Source organism: Haliaeetus leucocephalus, unplaced genomic scaffold, assembly GCF_000737465.1.
Source record: "Haliaeetus leucocephalus isolate CR32 unplaced genomic scaffold, Haliaeetus_leucocephalus-4.0 Scaffold656, whole genome shotgun sequence".
NCBI lineage: Eukaryota > Metazoa > Chordata > Aves > Accipitriformes > Accipitridae > Haliaeetus > Haliaeetus leucocephalus.
The window spans coordinates 19874821-19880397 of record NW_010973092.1 but is presented as its reverse complement, the minus strand read 5'-3'; the positions used below and the strand labels follow the sequence as shown (position 1 = coordinate 19880397).

The 5577-nt window shown below is 47.0% G+C and overlaps 1 long non-coding RNA gene across 2 annotated transcripts; it reads right to left on the bottom strand.

Annotated features, from left to right (window-relative positions):
* Positions 1–3936: 3936 nt before the first annotated feature.
* On the bottom strand, positions 3937–5571 carry LOC104839051. 2 transcript variants are annotated; one of them, XR_775126.1, is made up of 3 exons: positions 5485–5571; positions 4960–5058; positions 3937–4104 (listed from the first exon to the last, which is right to left on the bottom strand). It is a non-coding gene; the product is annotated as an uncharacterized LOC104839051 (long non-coding RNA). The 2 variants fall into 2 exon arrangements; XR_775127.1 differs by having other exon boundaries at positions 3937–4077.
* Between the last annotated feature and the right edge of the window lie 6 nt (positions 5572–5577).

The following is a 5577-nucleotide window of genomic DNA, read 5'->3' as shown; positions in this document are numbered from 1 at the left end:
CTCCGCCGTCCCCGCCCGCCACCGCAGGAGCGGCGCGGGGTGACAACCGGAGGGACAGTCCCGGGGTCTCTGGCCTCTGAACCCCAGGGTCCCCCCGGCTAGCCCCGGCCGAGGGAAACCCTCCTCAAGACAGAGCCGGGGCTCCCTCAGGGCCTGTGCCGGCCTCTCCCGCTTTCCGTGACTGGAAAGGGTGGAACGGGTAAGGCTAGCCAAGCACTTCAGCATGTATTTTCCCGAATTAAGGATTCCTCGCTGTCACTTGGCTCTTCTAACCCCCAGAGCGTTGTTACCTTTGCAATAGGGCAGACACTCATAGTCTCTGCAGCTCCCTAGGCCGGGCTCCTGGCAGCCAGTGCGGCCATGCTCTGTCAGCTCAAGCCTAAAGACTGCTCTCCTCAGCAGAACGAAGATGTTACCATCTCTAAAATATTTAAGACAATGGGCTTTTGATGCCTATTAGGTTCATTAGAAGATTCTGGTAAAAGAAACCCTACAGTTTATGTGCAAGGCTTTCCTTTTCATCTAAGCCAATATTGCCACCTTGCGCTGGTAGGAGGAAAGTTCACTTTTCCTGTGCTTTCCTTGAATTGCTTGATTTTATGACCGAAGTAGTCCTCGTGCAATCGGGCAAATGCTATTTATGATTTGAAATTCTTTCACAGTCAATATCTTTCTTTCCAATTTAATTTTGTGGCTAAAGACCCAGTCTCTGCATCCTCTTGGAAGCTGCTGTGTTCCAGCAGCTTTACGAAGGTGAAGGTGCCTAGCTGAATGCAGTCTCCAGGGGAAAGAAAAAACCTGCCTTTTGAATTCATCACAGGCTGATTTTTCTTCTCTATATGTGGCTGGAGAGCACAATGAAACAATAACACAGAAGGTATTTGAAAAAAACAGGGGATTGGTACAAAACATGTGTTGAAATAATATGAAAGTGCTCAGAGAACAGCCACAAGAAATTCAGCTCTCTAACAAGCTCAGGATAAAAAACAATTAACTGCTCAAAAACAAACACATACATTTAAGCTAACAATACTTCTGTACTCCAGTACTGCAGAGCAGTAAAAGCAGAGCAAAGTGCCTTGATGAAATGTAAAGCAATCTAGCCACTTTTGCCCAGTAAAAGTCATATATAGATTGCAAAACGTATGGTGCTAATAAACAGAATCATAAATCACGTTAGCATTTCCCAAGTACAAAAGCAGGTCTTGCTCCATTTCCCTGGCTTTATTTCAAAGCCAGTATTTTGTTCCTTTTGGACCACATGGGTTGTCTCTCAATTTCCTTTGTTGTCCTTCGGTCAAGGCACCAAACTGGCAGCGAGGTGAATCATTTTGACCTTTATTGATTGCATTTGTGCTGCAGAAGGAGCCATACAGTGCTGACCATCCCTACCCTGCTAACACAGCTGCTGCGGTAAGACACAGAGCTCCAGTTCCTTGTACTCGTGCTGATCACTGGAGAATGTTTATGACATTCCTATGTTTTTTCTTGTCCAGTATGTGCACAAAGCCTGGTGGATTTGGGGAAAAAGTGGTACCCTCCATCTGCCTGAGAGTGGTGGGGCCTCAGAAGAGCTTTCATGCTGCCTAAGGCAGAGCTCTGCAGCCATTCCCAAGCGCTCTGATGGGATAATCACCGCTGCCGACAGACTTCCTCCATCCTTTTCTACTGCCTTTTTTGCTACAGCACAACCAGGCCTACAAGTCTTGGGTTCAGCCCTGAGACGAGTGTAACAGAGCTTTATCGCAGCAACAGTTTTTCAAGGAAATAAGCCAGTCTGTGTATTTATTGTCCATATAGCACTTGCTTTCTGGGGCTGTGTCCTGGTTTTGGGTGGGATAGAGTTAATTTTTTTTCTAGTAGCTGGTATAGTGCTGTGTTTTGGGTTCAGTATGAGAAGAATGTTGATAACACACTGATGTTTTCAGTTGTTGCTAAGTAGTGTTTATACCAAGTCAAGGATTTTTCAGCTTCTCAGGCCCAGCCAGCAAGAAGGCTGGAGGGGCACAAGGAGTTGGGAGGGAACACAGCCAGGACAGCTGACCCCAACTGGCCCAAGGGATATTCCATACCATGTGACGTCATGCCCAGTATATAAACTGGGGGCAGTTGGCCTGGGGAGGGCATCACCACTCAGGAACTAACTGGGCATCGGTCAGCGAGTGGTGAGCAATTGCATTGTGCATCACTTATTTTGTATATTCCAATTCTTTTATTATTATTATTGTCACTTTGTTATTATCATCATTATTATTTTCTTCCTTTCTGTCCTATTAAACTGTTCTTATCTCAACTTTACTTCTTTTCCCCCGATTCTCTCCCCCACCTCACTGGTGGCGGGGATGTGAGCAAGCAGCTGCATGGTGCCTAGTTGCTGGCTGGGGTTAAACCGACAGGCTGACAGTAGAGTGTATTCCTCATTTTTTGCCAAGTTCAGAAATACCTGGTACAGCAGCAGAGACCCCTGATGCAGTGAGTGTGTTTCTTGGCAGTCAGCAGGCAGAAACCCATGTCCACCCTGAGGGCAGCGGGCAGCCAGCCGTAGAGCACCCATTGCTCCCCTGCTGGGCGAGTACTGGGAGAGAGGAAGATTGCTGGGTACAACGTAAATCCACAGGAAACCTGGTTATTAGTTTTGCAGGTAGAACTTGTTCATATAGAACCAGTATAATTATATTTGTGTATGTCATAGACTTCAACTAAGAAAAAACTTTTTTCCAGTAGCGTTGAATACTTCGACAAATATTTCCATGTAGAGTATAAAAAAACGCATATTCAAAGATCAGCAATACTCAGATGGCAGAAGAGCTAACAGGTGAGTGAGCAGTGTCAGGGACATTTAAAACCTAGGAGAGCCCTGAAAAAATTCAGCACTGTAATTCATGCATGACAGAAGCACCTATTTGACATAAACCATCAGTAACTTGGGAACTAACCTGATGTGCGCTAGTGTTTTATCAAAAGCCTCACCGTTATAAACTCCAGCCACTATCAACATAAATACATTGACGCTGTTCACTCCTGCAGACAGCAAGGTCTACAACAGCAGTCTCATGTCCATGCTTCCCAGTTTGTGTATAGATGGCATGGCAGCTGCAGTAGCACCTATGACAGGATAATTGTCATGTGATGTGACTGAAGGCCCTTGAACCATTTTTAACACTGAAAAGATTAGTTTTAGCCTAAAAAACTCCTAAGTTTTGATTATTTCACAAACACAGCATCCTCCAGAAGTCTGCACTGAATCCAAATGGGTCAGGCATCTTGGTGAGAGCAATATAGTCCTTTGCTCTGACAACTACAGTGCCTTTTGCATTTAAACAGCATTTTTGTCTGAATCTGTGATGGTGGTCTTTCCCCTCCCATCAGTTTCAATGTATTTTACATATTTGGCAGCCTTTTCCAACTTGCACATTTTTTGTGGGCTTCACCTCCCCCCAGGTCCAGGGAAGGGAGAGAACAAGAAGTTCAGGAACTGAAGCACAGGAGGGATATCTTGTGAACTTGTACTGGCTGTGTATGCAGCAGAAATAGGAATCCCAGACCTTATTTCCTTTATCCTTCAGAGTACCAGAGGAAAGGAAGCCTTGTTAAAAATCTGTCCTTGCAGCACAGGCTATGGAGAAGAGTGTGTGTGCATGGCAGGAGGGCACCAGGTGCCCAGCATTCCATTCATTCCTGCCACTCCAGAGTCTCCCACAGGCAAGAATTCAAGGTGACCTTCAAATCCCGCTGTACCCAACAGCCTTACGATATAATGAAAAAGCAGAATGACCAAGTTTAAATAAGTTTAATAAATAGAGGTCACAGAAAAAAATATAATTTTAAACAAGCAGTGAGAGGGGATTAACAGCAAATTGTATACATAATTCTTGTTATACCTTGCCCCAACCACCTCTGATGTTTCAAGTTACTACACCCAGATCCTGAAAACAAGTACTTCTCCAGGAGTCCCATTTAAGTTGTGGACTCTACATTTCCATCTTCTCAATCTCTTTCAAATGAGCATCTTCAAAGCAGCGCCAACAGCTTATTTCTTTTCTTCTCACAACCACTGCTGCTCCAGCGAGCCCCCACCTGCAGCGAAACATGCAAACCATTTGCCTGTAATTAAAAAACATACAAAGACAGTTAACAGGAGTAACTGTAAAGGCCCCAAATTCAACCCTTAACACTGACCAGTTAATTAGCCGACCTTCATTTTTATACAAAAGATGCAGTATTAAACAAAACATCCACAACATTTTTTTTAACTTTCTGACTGCACGTTGTCTGCATCCAGTCTAGGATTAACTCCACGGAGAAGGAGTTAGTCCACTCTTAAGCATGCAGAGCGCTGCCAAAACCTGGCACCATCTAGGGCCAGAACAGCACCTGTGGTGCCAGGAGAGACTTGGCAGCGCATTTCTCTCCCAGCATTGTAACACTATCGCAGGCACTGAGCAGCAATGGGTAGCTGACTACCAGCTGGATGAAACAGAACTCAAAATTGAGTTTTTAAAGGACAGAAGGAAGTAGAGGCCCAAAAGCACATCCCTCTGGCGATGCGGGCCTTGCTTCTAACACCTCCTCTCATCAGGGCTTCCTCCAGCAACTGGAAGCACTGTGTGCTTCACTAGATAAACCAGGTTATTATTTCTACCCCAGAGCAGCAGAGGCTGGCACAACAGGCCATTCACAAGCCAGCAGAGGCCATTTAGTTTACTTAGTATGGCAGAACAAACGGTCATTTTGCACATCTCCCCACATTGGCTTGTGGAGAGACCTCACCCACGTAGCTCAAAAGGCTCCTGAGCTCTCCCTGTGCCTCATGTGCATGTTACTCCTTTACATCTCCTCTCCGCAGGTCACACTACCAGAGCAGCAGTCTCCTCCAGAAGACACCTCACTTGGCTGCTTCCACCTCCTGTAAAACTCGGGGGTTTTCATAAACAAAGGCCACCAGTGAGGACCCGTTACCTGACGGCTGTATCTTCCAGACAGCTCTCTTGCCACCCGAGACCTCTGATTTACAGCCATCCCTTCACACACGCTTAAGCTGCATATCAGCTGGAAGCCCTAAAGAGAGCACAAGAGAAACATCACTTCAAATATTCGATTAATTAAATCTATATTAATAGAGCTTAACAGCTAGGATTTGGCTTGCAGAAGGGGAAAAAAAAAAAAATCAAACGGAATAATAGGCTGAGAAATTGCTTCTAAACGGCACAGCCTGAACAAATTACCCTCCAGTCCCAGGGCCTCGGAGGTTATCAGCCAGCGCCGGCCGCCGGGCACCACCGCCTTTCGGCCATTAATAACAATTTAATAAAAAAAAAAAGGGGGGGGGATATTTCAGGCGGCTTTTTCCGTTTCCAGAGCCCCGGGGAGGGGTGAGGCACCCCAGGCCTCCAGCCCCGGTGGCGGAAAGACCCATGGCGGGAAACCCGGCGCCCCCACCTCAGCTCATGGCGGCGGGGGGGCGGCCCGGCGCCCCCACCTCACCTCATGGCGCTAGGGACGGGGCAGGCGGCCCGGCCCCCTCGCCTCGCCTCACGGCGGCCGTCCCGGCCCCGCGCCGCTGCGCTCCGTCATGGC